Source organism: Chelonia mydas, chromosome 7, assembly GCF_015237465.2.
Source record: "Chelonia mydas isolate rCheMyd1 chromosome 7, rCheMyd1.pri.v2, whole genome shotgun sequence".
Taxonomy (NCBI): Eukaryota; Metazoa; Chordata; order Testudines; family Cheloniidae; genus Chelonia; species Chelonia mydas.
The window spans coordinates 38,746,202-38,763,784 of NC_057853.1; positions in this window are offsets into that span (position 1 = coordinate 38,746,202).

The window sequence follows — 17,583 nt, forward strand, 5'->3', positions numbered from 1 at the left end:
TCAGTTAAGACTGCAGCTTTGGGGCACATGGTTCAGACCCTTGGTCTGTGTTAGAGCAGACTGACGTGTCTGGCTCAGCAAGACAGGGTGCTGGAGTCCTAAGCTGGCAGGGAAAGCAGGGACAGAAGTAGTCTTGGCACATCAGGTGGCAGCTCCCAGGGGGTTTCCATCACATCCAGTTTATATGGACTGGGGACAGCATTCAAGATTTAGTCCTTGATCAGTTTTATCTTCCAGTGTTTCCAGAGCCAGAAACCTTTGTTTTTAATAGTGATAATCTCAGTTTTTTACAGTGTAATGCCCTGCATCCACAAGGAGCCCCAAAACATTCTTCAAACCATGGGCCCAGTCCTGTAGTTTTTTCACAAAGAAAACTCCTCCTGATGTGAATGTGACATCTTGCTTGAGTAACGACTGCGGATGTGACCCCATAGACCAAACTTTCAAAACTAATTTCACCTTGCAAAATATGTTTGTGTTCAACACAAATGTCAACCAGTCTACAGCAGCGCTACACAACTAACCAGGATAGGAAATGAAGAAGAATCCTGTATTTATTTAGTATTTCTGTCCAACACAGGTAGTGGCATGTAGAAAATAAAACATTTACTACATGGGGTTAATAAAACTCTGGTTTTGTTTGGGTTTTTGTCTATTGCCATCTAGTCTATGGCTGAGAGAGAACACTTCCATAAGATTATGTTGGGAGTTGGTGTGCTGGATTCAGAGCAAATATGTTTTCCTTGAGATTTTACAAATTTCGAGTCAATGTTGGTAACATATAGAAAGTGCTCTGTGTGCATCATTTTAAGCAATAAAAAAGTATGTTGTTTTGATTTGCTGTGATTTTTAGTTTTCATTATTCAGTGCAATTCATTTAGATTGAATTTCAAAGCACTGATGGCCCTGGGATCATCCAGATAAAACCCTTAGTGTGTCTTCTCCAAACCAAGCCTGTCTGCAATGGCAGTGTGGTGTCTTTGACCATCTCTCTGGATATCAACTGGCACTTTGAAAAATAAATTATTTTAATCCTATGCAGTCAAATCTCGATTAAATCCGCTCCATTAAATTAATTTAAAATGCATGACTTTTTATTTTAAAAATTGTATTTTAAAATATGAACTGTCCAAACTCCATGTGTGTGTGTGTGTGTGAGAGTGAGAGGTGGGGGGAACACGCCACACATGAACTTTGCATTCTCTCTGCCGCATCTAAAAAGTATCTTATTTAGTTAGCTCTATGGCACCCATTATCATAATATCTGAGAACCAGATTTTAAAGGTATTTAGGCCCCTAACTCCGGTTGATTTCATTGGAAGTTAGTGGCAAATTTTTAAAAGTATTTAGGTGTCTGAGTGCCTAACAATCTTGAATGTATTTACCCCTGTAAACTAGGGATTTACTGCTATCTCCATTTTACTGATGTGGAACTGAGGTTCAGAGAAACTAAACCCTGGATCCTCGAAGGACCCTAAGTGACTTGACCAAAATCACAGAGGCATTCTGTGGTGGAACAGGGACATAAGCCCCAGTTTCCCAAGTGATATACTAGTGTCCTAACCACTGGACCATCCTTCCATTCAAAGTATCTATATCTACCAAAAGCAGTGTCTACATGCACACTCCTTTCAGTGATGTGTAGAATACATACACTATACCTTCCCCAAGCATGGATATAAGTAGCAGTAGAGTAGATGGGGAGGCACTGCATAGTGAGTAAAGACACACCTGAACCTTGTGGGTATGTACCCCACACAGCTCTGTATTTGCCCAAGCAGTGACTCCCCTCATCTATACTACTGTTTTTAGCCATGTAATGTCCTCCCTCCACAGCTGCCTCCCTGCAGCAGGAGACTTTCCCTGCTGTGGGGACCTGCTGAAGCCTTTCTTCACTGAAGGGAAAGACTCTGGCAGAGGAAGGGCACCGGGAAAAGGCTCCATCAGCTCCCAGCTGCTTCCTCCCTCTCAGAACCTTTCACTGACACATGTATACGCCACAGGGTGGACACAGCCTGTTTTTCACTGTGGCACGTGGATACACATAGGCTAGATGCCACCACAAGTGGCGTGCAGTGTAGGCGTATCCTCAGTCATCACTGAAAGACCACACCTTCTAACAAAATGCTCCAATGACATACAACTCTAAACTGAATGCTGGGGTTTTGCTCAATGTATTTGTTTTCTCCTACAGAATAAAGAATCAGACCCTGCAAAGTAAATGTAAAACATGAAAATATCAGTATCCGCTGTATCATGTTTAAACTAATTTTTGCACAGAAGACCAGCAATACATACATGAATTAAATCTTCAAGAAAAAGATGTCAGTCACTGAAAGGCTCAAACTCATCCCCTTTAGGCTAACAAAGGCCTTTTCAAATCAAATTGAGAATAGAAATTTCAACAAAGGGGGAAAACCGTTATTACTTTATAAAAATCAGTATACCGTAAGTATTTTTATTTAGTCACAAGTCTTCTGCCTTTATGTCTGAAGAAAGGAAGAAATGTCTCATCTTATTGCATTCTAGGATTAGTTTGCTGGGTTGACTCCTGTATAGCTTAGAAAGGCAAAAGTAAGCCAGACAGGACAGAACTGACAAACATACAGTGCAAATGCTTAGAGGATTAGTCACTCTCATTCATGATTCATTTCATGATTTTAAGGAATGGAAGGAGTGAGAGCAGTAGAATGAGGACAGTGGACTTCAGAAAAGCAGACTTTAAGAAACTCAGAGAACTGGTAGGTAAGGCCCCATACGAAGAAAGGGATAAAGGAGTTAAGGAGAGCTGGCAGTTTCTCAAGGAAATAATATTAAAGGCAAAGCTGAAAACTAACCTAATATGAATGAAAGATAGGAAGAATAGTACGAGGTCAATATGATCCCATCAGGAGCTCTTTAATGACCTGAAAATCAAAAAGGCCTCCTACAGAAAGTGGAAACATGGATTCATTGCTACGGAGGAGTACAATAGAATCGTACAGCCATATAGGGACAAAATCAGAAAGGCTAAGGAAGAGAATGAATTACACTAGCAAGGGACATAAAAGGCAACAAGAAGAGGTTCTTTAAATATATTAGGAGCAAGAGAAAGATGAAGGAATGTGTAGGTCTGCTACTTACCAAGGAAGGAGAGCTAATAATGGATGACATCAAGACAGCTGAGGTGTTTAATGATTATTTTGTTTCTGTCTTCACTAAAAAGGTTAATGGTGACCAGATACTCAGCACAATTAGTATTAATAGAAAGGGAAAAGGTTGCTAGCCAAAATAGGGAAAGAATATTTAAATAAGTCAGATGTATTCAAGTCAGCAGGGCCTTAGGAAATCATCCTATGATACTTAAGGAACTAACTGAAACAATTTCAGCATCATTAGCAATTATCTCTGAGAACTCCTGGAGGATAGGTGAGGTCCCAGAGGACTGGAGAAGGGCAAACATAGTATCTATCTTTAAAGAGGGGAACAAAAAGGACCCAGGGATTTATAGACTCTTCAGCTTAACTTCAATACCTGGAAAAATACTGGAACTAATTATTAAACAAAACTATTGTAGACACCTTGAGGCTAAGAAGGTTATAAGGAATAGCCAGATGGATTTGTCAAGAACAGATCATGCTAAACAAATCTAATTGTCTTTGGCAGGGTTACTGGCCTAGTGAATGGGGGAAAGCAGGAGACATGATATATCTTGATTTTTAGTAAGGCTTTTGCACAGTCCCACATGACATTCACATAAGGAACCTAGGGAAATGTGATCCAGATGAAATTACTTTTAGGTGAGTGTACAACTGAAATACCCTACTCAGAGTAGATATCAATGCTTTGCTGTCATACTGGGAGGGTGTATCTAATGAGGTCCCATGGGGTCAGTCCTGGGTCTGGAACCATTCAATATTTTCATAAATTACTTGGAGTGGAGCATATGCTTATAAAATTTCCAGATGCCACCAAGCTTGGAGGGAGTAAGGGGCGTCAGGCACTTTGAAGGACAGAATTAGAATTCAAAATGACCTTGACAAATTAGAGAACTGGTCTGAAATCAGCAAGCTCAAATTCAGTAAAAAAAAGTGCAAAGTATGTTGTTTTATATTCAAGTAATCCACTAGTCTTAATATTAATTCATGGCTAGTAACTTAACAACAGTCTTTATTAGATATGTAGTGATAACCATCTTAATTCAATCAGTCTAACCTAAAACCAACTGCCTGGAGATTCTATCATTCTCTTAAAGCCACAATAACACCATATCTTCTTTCAACTTTTTAGCACAAATTTATTCTTTTATATATTTATCAGAATTATCTTAACTTTCTATAAGTCTTTTAACAGGTCTTATCTGAGGCAATGACTGTCTAATTTCTATATTTGCTGTGTTATTGAATTGGTTCTTATTGCTTAGTGGAATTATGTCATTTTCATTTTCTTGGTGCTTTTGTTGCTGTACTGTATCATTTCTTCTTTCAGCTGAGTCTGGTCTTCCAGGTAACCATTGCAAATGTCTCCACTTTCGTCTATACACTTGACCATTATTAGTCATGATGACGTAAGATTGAGATGCTACCTCTTTTGTTATAGTAGCTTTCTGAACCCAATTTCTACCATTATAGCTTCATGTTCTATCATTCGGTTTCTAATCCTCAATCATGCAATCCTCTATCATGGCTCCGGATGTCACATTCCTTTTTGAAATATTAACTAATGATTTATGCTCTGTTTCTGCCAGTACAGCTCTACTAAATATTAATATAAGTATGATTTTTCTTTTGCCTGCAAAAGGTAATGCCAAAGCATTTTTTTCTGTTTTGAGTGTGCTGACATTCTGTTTTTGACATAGCTCTAGATTCATAAGCAACTGGTTTCCATGGATCACCATACTTTGGTAGTGGAACTGCTCCTATGCCTTGTTTGGAAGATAGTTTTGAACGTATAAATAGAGTTATACTGGCGCTATTTTTAGTAGTTGCTTAAGCTGCTTAAATTCTTGTTGATGTTGACAGTCCCAGTTCCACTGATTATTTTTACAAAGTAGAGCCATTAAATCTGTTGTTTTTTCTGATAGGCTAGGTATGTATTTTCCTATAAAATTAACTATAGCCAAAATTTTCTGTAAAGTTTCCTTTTCTTTTGGATAAACAATGTTATCAGTGGCTTGTATTCATTGTGGATCAATCTGTAATCCTTGACTGGTCAGTATTTCTCCTAAAAACTTTAATTCTTGCACTCTAATAACATTTATTTCTAATTCTGCTTCTTTTGCTCTAGATAATGCTTTAGTTAATCTTATATCACGCTTTTCTAAAGTTCTTCCTCATTATTATATTATCCATGTACACTTGTGTGACATCTATATTTTCAAAAATCTTTTGTATTTCTCTATGAAATACCTCTGGAGCTGAACATAATCCAAAAGGGAATCTTTTAAAACAGTAATGTCCAAAAGATGTGCTAAACGTACATAGCACGTGACTGTCTTGTGCCAGTGGTATTTGCCAAAATCCATTAAAAGCATCTAAAGAAGAAAAGTATTTTGCTCCTATTTGTCCAAATATTTTTCCCTATGAATATTTTAAAATGTTCCTTTTTAACATACTACCTTAAGTCTTTTGGATCTAAACATAACCGTAAGGATCCATCTTTCTTGTTACTATTATTAATGAATTCACCAACTCAGTCAGCTCTTCCACTCTTTTAGTTATATCTAAATTAACTAACCTTTCCAATTTCTTTTGTAGCCTATTTCTTAATAGCTAAGGGTATTTTTCTAGTTGCATGTATAACTGGTTTCTTTGCTTCATTTAACTGTGTTTTATACATTGTATCCACTTCACCAATGCCAGGGCATAACTGTAAATTAACGTTCTGTTTCCAGTGTTTCAGAATTCTGAATAATCTGAAATCTACCAATTAGATTTAGTGATAAACCTATAATAGAAATTCCTTGTCCCTTAACTACTACAAATCTTATGTTTTCTTAATTATCTTTAGCTTACACCTGTAATTCACAAATTACCTATAAGAGGAAGTTACTCACCTTGTGCAGTAACGGTCGTTCTTCGAGATGTGTCACTGTAGGTGTATGTGTGCCCCTGCGCCTCTAATCAGAGATTTTTGGTAGCAGTGTCCCATTGAGCCTGGGCATGTGCCCTCCCTCCCTCCTTGTCTGCCTCAAGGCTATTTAGCACTCCAGGGCGAACCCCCTTCACTTCCTTCTCTACCGCAGAGCCCTATAGAGAACCCCAAAGTAGAGGGGAGGAGGGTGGGTTGTGGAGCACCCATAGGCAAACACATCTCGAAGAACCATCGTTACCGCACAAGATGAGTAACTTCCTCTTCTTCTTTGAGTAGTGTCCCTATTCTTCGTGTAGTGTCCCTATGGGTGCTCCACTGTAGGTGACTCCCAAGCAGTACCCACCACTGGAAGCTGGGACTTCAGAGTGGAGTGTTTTACTACAGAGAGTACCGTGGAGTCGAGGATGATGTCAGCGGCCAAATCTTCAGTGATCGCATAATGTTCTGTGAACGTATGGGCAGAGGCCCAACTTGTTGCTCTATAGATCCCTGAGATAGGGGTATCCTTATGGAATGTGATTGAGGTAGAAACCCACCTCGTGGAGTGCGTATGGACTCTGGACTGGAAGCAAGTTGCTCCCTTGATAAGTGATTAATGCAACTAGAGACCCATTTGGATAGTCTTTTAGCTGATATCACAGAGCTTTTGGATCTTTCTGTGGACAAAAGGAAGAGTTTAGGGGATTTGCTGAAGTCCTTAGTCCTGTCCAAGTAGAATGCTAATGTCCTTCTAATATCTAGCATATGCACAGTTATCTCCCGGTTGTCACAATGTGGTTTTGGGAAAAAACAGGGAGATGGATCTGTTGATTCATATGAAAAGTGCAGAGAAAGTAGGGAGAAACTTGGGATATGGCCTTAGAGTTACTTTGTCGTTTTTTTTTTTTTTTTTTTTTTCAAGAGAGGCCATGAATGATGGATGTGCCATCAGGGCCACTATTTCTCCTATGTGCCTAGCTGAGGTGATGGCAATTAGTAATGCTGTCTTCATGGACAGGTATAAGAGAGAACAAGTTGCCCTGGACTCAGAGGGAGGTCTAGTCAAAGCCCTGAGAACTAGGTTAAAGTCCCAGGCTGGAGCGGGTGGTGTCACATGCGGGAAGAGATTCCCAATGCCCTTAAAGAACCTACACATTAGTGGGTGAGTAAACACCAAGAGGGAAGCTGATTTCACCATGAGATGAACCTTAAGGGAGCTGAGTAAGAGTTTAAAATGTAGTGCAAAATCAGAGGGAGGAAAGATGAGGTTGGATCTGTGTGTGTGGAGTCGCTTGGAGTCGTTTCCATTTTGTAGATAAGTATGTCGAGTGGTCAACTTCTGGTTGTGTTACAACACATCTTTCAGCTTGTCAGAGCATTCTGCCTCTAAGCCTTGGAACTAAGAAGGAGCCAAGCCTGGAGGTGGAGGACCCGCAGGTTGGGATGAAGGGTCAGCCCATTGTTTTGAGAGAGTGGGTGAGGAATGGACTGAAGAGAACCAGGAGGGCATATTGCCATCTGTGTCAGGTAAGGGAGCCAGACTTGTCATGGTCAAGGGGGGCAATCAGAATAACTCTCGCTATGTCTCGTTGAATTTTCAACAGAATCTTGGATAGAGTAGGAAACTGGGAAAAGACATACAAGTAGGCCCTGTCCCGTGGGAAGATGAGGGCAACTGCCAGTGAATGTTTCCCCAGGCCGGCCCTGGAGCAGTAACAAGGACCTTTCTTGTTCCATTAAGTAACAAAGAGATCGATAGTCAGGATTCCCCAAAGGGCGGATATATGTTGAAGCACCTCTGAATTCAGTACACACTCATTGTCATGAGAAAATTGCAATTGAGACTGTCGGCTGTGATGTTCTGTATCCCTGGTAGATAGACAGCTGAGATGAGCACATTGTGATGGGTGCATCAATTCCAAAGTTTGAATGCTGTCTTGTAGAGGGAGGGAGATCTGGCAGCTCCTTAGTGGTTTATACAAAACATACAGGTCACATTAAGTCCATCATGACCTTTGTGTGTTGTTTTTGATGAAAGGCAGAAAGTGTGCACAGGCACTCCTGACAGCCCTTAGCCCCAAAAGAGTGGTATTGAAGGTCATTTCTGTGGAAGGCCATTTGTCTTGAACCTTGTGGTTGTGTAGGTGTGCATATAAGGGAGACGTGTCCCAGGGTGGTGAATGTGGGTAGCAAGAGGAATGCTCTCACTTGTACTGCATCAAGGTTGGTGCTGATAAAGTCTAGTCACTGTACCAGGGTTAGTATGCTGCTACAATGAAGTGAACCTTGGAGACTACCCTGCGTGGAGCAGTCTGTACCTATAATAATCCTGCCCCAAAGGTAAGCAGTAGGAAATCTCCTGTACGGTGGTTGTATTGAGATATGGAAGTAGGTACCCTGTAGGTTCAGGGCTAGAAATCAATCTCCTTGCTTTAGAGCTGGTCCTAACTGCTGTGAAGTAGGGCAAGGTGACTTCTGAGTGGCATGACAGGTATGCAGATTGCACCTGATGCTGTAAGGTATCACTGTTCAGGCCCTCGACCAGCTCATCAAAAGTGCTTATAAGAGGCAGTTTGAGAAGTCACAGACTAGGTGCAGACTGTTCCCACCTTTGAGCCCTGGTCCTCTTACACTGTGGCTCATAACAGCACTTAGATGGTGGGTATTGAGAAGATTGTGACTTGTCATGTGGTTGAGAGGTAGATCTTCTCTTCTGTCCCACAGGGTAGATTCTTAACATGGTCCGAGAATCCTTCAGGATGTGGAGAGAAAATCTGTCTTCTCTGCAAAGAGTTTGGCCCTTCAAACTGGAAGTCTGTAGCTCTTTGGGTAATCTAGAGAGATGTAGCAAAAAAAAAAAAAAAAAAAAAACCCAAAACCAACAGAACCCTCCTCAGTACCACTGTCATGGAGACTGGACAGGCAGCTGTAACAGCTACATCCAGTGCTGTCTCTAGGACCAGTCTGGCTATTAACTGACCATCTCTAAGAATGGTCTGAATCTGTTCTTTTTGTGTTTCCCAGTAATGTTCCAGAAACACACTGGGTTTCCCATAATTAATAAAATTGTATTTGGTCATGACAGTTTGGTGATTTATGACTCTAAACAGTAATGTTGTCTATGATTACGCCATCTTGCCAAGCCTGATCGTACGGAGTTAACTTGGCATCATGTTGCTTGCTTCGTGCATTAACCACATCCACTATGATGGAGTTGGGTTGCGGATGTTGAAAACAAAGTCTGCCTCTTTGGGTAGAGATGCAGGGGTTGGGTTTTTTGGGTTTTTTTTTATGTTTTGTTTTGTTTTTACACTCTGTTGCTGGGTGGTGCGATGGAGGCTGGTGTCTGCCAGATGACTTTGGTAGGATCTAGAATTGCCTCATTAATTGGGAGAATAATTCTGCATGAGAAGGTGGTGCGCAGAATTTCCACTAACTTGTGATGTGTATCTGCCACCTCCTGTAGGGGAATCTGCAGCTCGTCTGCCACCCTCTTGGTAAGATCCAGAAAGTTCTTAAAATCTTCACCTAGTGATGCGGGGTGGGCAGCACAGCCTCATCTGGGAGAGATGAGGAGAAGTGTGCTGGATGGGTAGCTCAGGTGCTCTGGACAGCCAGGCTGTAGCAAACCATCTGGTGGACTCTCCCTGAGACACCGGGGATGGTCGTGACGTGTGTGTACGTCGCCCAAGAATTACAATATGACCTTTGGGGGGGGGGTGAGGGAGGAAGGCGGGTATGGACAGTGGGCTTACCTCAGGGGGCCTGTACCGCGATTGTAGGTTGGATTGATGGAATTTGGGAGGACCCTTGTAGTGTGACAGTGGGCCACAATGAGGGCCAGGGAAATGATCTCCTCCTGGCCAGTGTCAGATTCGTCAGTGGGTAAGGATGGTGCTGACTGGGGTATTGGCAGTATACAGCCCACTGCCAAGAGCGATTCGGGGTCCTGGTACCAAGTAATGGGGATTGTGGTTCTTCCCCAATCATCAGGTCTCCAGGGTACCAGAGTTCATGCAGTACCATGGGTTCATTTGGTACCACAGAGGAGTGTCTGTGGTACATTGTCAGTACCGATAGTTGGGCAGAGCACTCCCTAAATGAGAGTTTTGTTGTGCAGAAAGTACAGAAAGTTTGTTGGTGCCACTCTTTTAGAGATGGTACGGTAATTGGCTCTCCCTGGGTAATGAGGCCACAGGTCTCCAGAGTACCAGAGCAGGTGTGTTACCATGGGCTCAGGTGGTACCACAGAGGAGTGTCTGTAGTATGTTGTCAGTGTCGAAGGTTGGGAAGGTGCAGAACACTTCCTAGGTGGGAGTTTTGTTGCACTTGGTACCAAAGGGTTTTTCTGTGCCACTCTCCTTAGGGGGCGGTATCGTTGCCTGAGAGCCTGACTGTGGAAGCCCCTCGGTGCTGTGGGGACGGTGCGGCAGCAGAGCTCACAGCAGGGGGCCCCTTGTCAGTGCTTCAGAGCTGCTGGGTCGTCCTACCGAGGTGGCTGCACTGGGGAACCCCACTGGCTGGCCAGCTACTTGGAGCCCATGTGTGGGGATCGGTGCTGACATGGCCGCACTGGGGAACCCCTCTGGCTGGCCAGCTACTCGGAGGAGCTCTTTTTACGAGCCTTTCTGGGGGGGGGGGGGTCTGCTGGTGGCTCCCCCCCCCCCCTTCTCTCTCATTCTTCTCCTCTTCGCCACTCGACCCCTTTTGAAGTGAAGGCTCCGGGGATAATCCGGGGTCAGCACCCACTGGAGTCCCCTGCAGACTGAAGTGTTTTCTCCATAGGGAGGAGTTTTAACTTCAGCTCCCAGCTCCTGTGAGGCTGCCCTTTTAGCTGTGGCAGGAAAAGCACTTCTGTGAGGCTCTCCCAGGCACAGTGAGTGTCAGGCCATGACAGGGACTGACTCCTGGCAGGAGAGGCACCGCTTGGAGCGGAGAGAGCCAGGCAAACCCCTGGACAGGGGGTGTCATGCTCTAGCAGGGAGGAATGAAGAGGAACGTCCTCTTTCCTTTTTTTATTTTTAAATAAACTGAAAATAAAAAATGATGAGTCTACTAGATGTGGAGGGGTGGGGGGGATGCTCCCAGACAGGGCAGGAAACTGAAGTTCTTTTCCCCTCTCTCTCTCTCTCTCTTTAATCCAAAGGAACAAAATAAAATAAAATAAACACTAGCCTAACTACTTTTAAGGAGAGCAAAGGTAACAAAACAAACACTACTTATGCTAATGACACAGATAAGGAAGGGACAACTGCTCCTTCTGTCTGAGGCCAAAGGCGGTAGAGACGGAAGTGAGGGGGGTTTGCCCTAGCCTTGAGGCTGACCAGGAGGGAGGGCGGGCACATGCCCGGGCTCAATGGGACACTGCTACCAGAAATCTCCGATTAGAGGCATAGGGACACACCTACAGTACACTACTCGAAGAAGAACAGGATTTTTTTCACCACTGTACAATCATAAATTAGTATGTATTTGTTCCCTTACTAAAGGCTTTACTTTTCGGTATTTTATAATTTCTTCTGAAATTACATTAGTTTGTGCACGAAAACCTATTACATATTAAATAAATGTTCCATCAGTAGACAGTGAAACTGTCCAGTCCTCCTGGTAGTTCAGAGTATTTCAAAATACCCAGAAATAAATTTTCTTCATCTGTAATGACAGCGCTGTTTTTCTTACTCAATATCTTCTCTGAAACTTTTGAATTTTGAACTGAAGGAATATTTCTAATTTTTTTTCAGATGTCTCAGTTTACAGACAGATTTGAATATATGTTGACTATTATCTAGGTTGGTGCCTCCTTCCACATCTACAACATTCTTTCATATGCTCACATATTTTAACTTTCACTGGTTTCCTCTATAGATTTGTTTTTTACTTTTTCTTATTAAGTTCATATTCACATCAGTTTGTTTTCTTTCTAAAATGTACAGTTGTTGTTGATTAAGTTCAGCAGATTGGCAAATTCTTACTGTTTTTTTCCGGATTTAGATCTAGTTCTTCTAACAAAGTCTTTTTCTTACTCTGACACCTTTTTATACCCATCCCAATTTGATCTCTTATCGTTGACTCAGATTTTGGAAATTACGCATCTGACTTCTTATCTTTAGATCTGAAAAATTATTCAAAAGTCTCTTCATCCATTTGATTTCTGGAGTGAAACTGAAATATTTCCAATGTTTCATGTTTCATATTCCTCAAAATGTTTAGAGACAAACTCATTGTCAGCTTGTTCTCTAACATTTAAGCTCAAATGACTTATTTTTTTAAAATGGCAATTTTATTATATATTGCAGGTACTGAAGCAATCTTTTGTTCAACTTCCTCCTTAGTAGATCCTGATGCCCTCAAAATAAATCAAATTCTTGTTTAAACCTTTTCCAATTTTCTGCAGCATTTCTCGGCATTTTTAGAAGTGGAGGAACTCTTAATTGATCCATCTTATTCCATTCAAACTTGTTTTTCACTTCTGAGTAACTTTCACCTCAAGGTTTTTTGTTTTTAACTTCTGGTTCTTTTTATCACTTACCCTAGTTCTGGTACCATGTGTTGTTTTAATATGCAAGTAATTAATTGCTAGTAACTTAACAGTCTTTATTAACATATATACAGAGCATCTTAACTATCAGTTCAACCTAAAAGCAACCGCCTCCTCCCACTGTCAGCTCCCACACTCTGGAGATTCTATTCATTCTCTTAGAGCCACAGTAGCACCATACAAAAGTACTACGCTTGGGAGGGAAAAAATGGGGCATGTTTAGTCTTGAGAAAAGAAGATTGATGGACATGAAAACAGTCTTTAAATAAGTTAAGGGCTCCTAGAAAGAGGTTGGTGATCAATTATCCTCTATGCCCACTGAATCTATGACAAGAATAAGGGAGATTTAGATTAGCTATTTGGAAAAACTTTCTAACTACAAAAGCGCTGAAACAAGGGAGGGTGTGGAATCCTCATCATTGGAGGCGTTTAAGAACAGGTTGGACAAACACCTGTCAGGAATGGCCTAGATATATTTGGTTCTACCTCAGTGCAGGGGGTTGGACTTGATGACGTCTTTAGGGCCCTTCCAACCCTATATTTCTCCGATTCCATAGGACATATTTATTCTAGTTAAAATAGAAGTGTATTTCTCCCATTACCTACAGCAGTGTCTCTCAACCTTTCCATAATATTGTACCCCTTTCAAGAGTCTGATTTGTCTTGTGTACCCCCAAGTTTCACCTCACTTAAAAACTTCAGACACAAAAGTGTCACAGCACACTATTACTGGAAAATTGTTTACTTTTTCATTTCTACCATATAATTATAAAATAATTCAATTGGAATATAAATATTGTACTTACATTTCAGTGTATAGTATACAGAGCAGTATAAACAACTCATTGCCTATGAAACTTTAGTTTGTATTGACTTGACTAGTGCTTTTTATGTAGCCTGTTGTAAAACTATGAAAATATCTAGATGAGTTGATGTAGCCCTTGGAAGAATTCTTAGTATCTCCAAGGGTACACATACCCCTGGTTGAGAACCACTGGCCTACAGGCTTACTCAAAAGGCATTCTCTTCTGTCTCTTTTATGCTTTCTTCAGATTAGTTGTAGGGAAACAAAGGATCATATTTTCAAAAATAGCCTCTAATTTTTCATACTTAATAATTGACATGTGCAGCCACAAATCAAATACGTACGCATCAGAATTCTATTATTTAAGCATGGAAAACTACCAGAAGAAATCTAGTTGGGGCTTAACAGGCCAATATTGAGGGATACTACTTAAAAAATATTGGATTAGCATTTGCATTGGGTTGAGGAAAATTCGGTCATGGGATTTTTCTCTCTAGCCTGTCAAAAGCATTCATGTTCACACTGATCTTGTGTCAAGAGCTGGTGCAGCTGAGCATTGAGGGAAGGAGATTATTGGCATGCCTAAAGACTGAAAAATGGAAAAGGATAAAGGACTAATTTGATCCTAAGGTGAACTGTGTTTTCCTAAGGTGATATTCAAGCTTCTTTCTGGTAAATTTTCGCAGGGAAGAGAGCTGGCCTACTTGTTCTCTTTAGCACTGGTTGAAAAACTGAGACTGGGGAACCTTATTTAGCAATCTGAAGGTATGTTATTTACAGCGGTTTGGAAGACAAATGATTTTTTTTTTGTACACTTGTAATTTTTCATGAACATTACAAATTTTTTAACTCTAAGTTTTTTTCACTGTTGCTATTTCTCAATTTCCCTGCCTTTCCCTCTGTTTTGCCTCCATTTTTTCCTTTTTTTATTTTGCCACAAAAAAGGAGGGGGGAGGGGAGGAGACAAGGGGGAAAACAATGAAAAATGGGAAATGGTGAAGAAACTTGGAGTAGAACTAGTTGTTTTCCTTCTTATCCTCTATCTTGGTGACCATTTTGTTCCTTTGGTGCCACCCAGGCATCACCAGTGTTTCAGAGCCTTTATTCTGGCTTGGTGAATGTCCCCTTTTGTGCCACTGTGCATACACGGGGAGAACAAGAATAGGTGTAAATATTTACTCATTGAACTACCCCCCTAAACTAATGTTTAAATGTGTGTAAAAATTAACCACTTAACTTTTAGCTTACAGGTGAAAGGGTTCTTAGCTGCTTGTTAAAGAATAGGGGGGCTAGATTCTCCTTTTCACTTTGGTAAGCAAAGCAGAACTGAACTAAACGGAATGTGATTGGCGTGAGGTAGGTTAAAGGCCAGCTGGCTCTGTGGCACGCTTCCTTGCCCTCTGGGATGCTGTTGAAGCCCCATGCCAGGGCTCCACAGGATCCAGCCAAGGATGCCCATTCAGGAGCCTGCAGGCCTATGACAGAACCATAATCAAAAAGATTTGCAACATGCAATGGTGTCAAATCCCAGCTACATCCAAAGTTGTGTCATGGCACAAAAGGGCAGGAGTAAACAGTACAAACAAGTACATAGCACACAGCATTAGCCTCCAGCATCTGACAAGCCTTTGGTGCCTCTGAAAATTGAGTATAGCAGAACTAGAGTTTCTTTTGCGTGCTGTATTAATTATAGCAATGTAACTGAAAGGAAACCTGGCTAAATGCACTGCAGCCACATTGGACTCGATCTTGATAATGCTAAACTGTCTTCACTTAGTGTTTAGCCCATCTAAATAATTGTAGCTGTTGTACTAAATTTAAGGCATTGCATAGAGGGATCTTGTGTTCCCAACACAGATTAGATTTTTTTTGTGGCGAATGCTAAAACACCCAGCATTATTTTAGACTTAAAACACAAGCAGTTCAACGATACTCCTGATAACCAAAGATTAGAAGTTCCTAGGGGGCGTCCTGTAGGGAAGAAGTGACCTTATTTGCATTTTCTCATCCAGTTGCTGTCAGGACAGGGAGAGAAAGTTCCTCTGGAAGAACATGGAAATATCACTCTGCTAACTAGCTAGGCTTAAACTAGAACTGCGCTCCTTGCTCATGGGCAATGCAATCCAATCATTACTAAACAATCATAGAATATCAGGGTTGGAAGGGACCTAAGGAGGTCATCTAGTCCAACCCCCTGCTCAAAGCAGGACCAGTCCCCTCAAGGATTGAACTCACAACCCTGGGTTTAGGAGGCCAATGCTCAAACCACTGAGCTATCCCTCCCCCCTAAACAATGCTACCACCTGCCCGAAATGTAACCTTTGCCATGTGATCTTTAATTTAAAGACACTAGGCCACAAAATACCATGAATGAGAATTAGACTTGGTCAAAATTTTTCAAAAGAAACATGTTTTGGAATGGGGGTGGGGGGGAGAGCCATGTTAGCTTGTATCCACAAAAACAACAAGGAGTCCGGTGGCACCTTAAAGACTAAAATTTATTTGGGCATAAGATTTTGTGGGGTTTTTTTTTTACCCACGAAAGCTTATGCCCAAATAAATCTATTAGTCTTTAAGCTGCCACCAGACTCCTTGTTATGTATGGGTTTGGAAGTTGCCTCCACCCTCTCAAATAAGTTCCATGTTCTGATAAAATTGTAAAATAAAGTCATTTTCCTCCTAGTGTTTTTTTTTTTGTTTTGTTTTTTTTTTGTTTTTTTTAAGTAAAAAGGTGAGGGGGAGAAGGCCAGCATTGGAAAAGGGGGGGAAATGAATTAAAAAAAACAGGAGCATGTTAAGACTCCAAAGCAGGGTTATGGTACACTCATAATGAAGCCAGCAGCAGCCTCGCTGTAGGCCTTGCTGGACTAGGACTAATTGGGGAAGTGCACCTTTGTCAGGGAAGGGAATATATGCACCAGCTTTGAAGCAACTGTTTTTCAGAGACCCAGGCAATGGAGGAAAGCCAGTCCTGGGGTTAATCTTCTCCTGCTTCCAGTCTGGGGAGAGAGGTAGCTGCCAGGCCTCTGTGCATCCCAGACAGCATTTTAACATAAAGCTCATGATAGATTTCAGAGTAGTAGCCGTGTTAGTCTGTATCCGCAAAAAGAACAGGAGGACGTGTGGCACCTTAGAGACTAACTAAATACATTTGTTAGTGTCTAAGGTGCCACAAGTACTCCTGTTCTTTTTGCTCATGATAGAATGCTTCATTCCATTACAAATGGCTTTCCCTTTGAAAATACACACAACAAGGATTGCGTAGTAATCACAAGGGTTTAGCTTTTCAAAGCTGCCTAATTTTAGTGGAGCTTGGTTGTCTAAAGCAGCTTTGAAAATCTTAGTCAATATGTATATATTTAAGGCTTTTCCACAGTTTTTACTTGTGTGGCTTTTTTTAAATGCCTAAACAAGACTGATGCACTCAAACTGTTTGTTTCACTGCCACGTTTTTCATTTGGATTTTTTTTTCTGCCTTGTGTTTCAACTTCCTAATGGATCAGCACCCACCATGAGTATTTTGTTGTTGGTTCATTGTCATCTCTGATGTGGTAAACTCCTGAAATGTTGTTGAAATTCACTGCTGCATCACAGCTGGGAGCAATACATTGCTTTTTGTCAGCATCATAAAACATGATTTGGGGTTTTTTATGGCTTGGCAATGGAATAGTGTTTTATTTACAAAGAGGATCGGGTAATGCAAACCTGATACTTACTTTGGTGAATAACTCTTATACAAGTATATACCTTGGGCCAGATTCTCCATTGCCCTGTAATGTCTGTTGCTTAGGCCTTAATACAGCGAAGCATGTGTTAAAGTCCCTCCCTATTCAGCAAAGCACTTCATCCCATTGCCTTCAGTGCTTTGCTTAATCAATGTCTTATGCCTGTCCACTGTGGATACAAAATGCTTCCTATACAAGTTGCAAGGCAGTGGGGATCAGGCCAACTACATTCCCTGAGAATACTTGGGGAAGGGTTATTTATGGTAGTGAGGTTTCTACTAACTACCAGTAAGGCCGGTTCAGATGATATACATGAATGTCAATTTGTAAATTTATATTGTGTGGTTAGCTGTTGAGTATTAACTTAAAGTATTTATTCCAAATAAAAACCAATAATGGGGACAGTTGTGTGCTACTGCTGCTGAAAGAGACCTGAGATAAACGATTGGTTTGGGAGGGGTTAT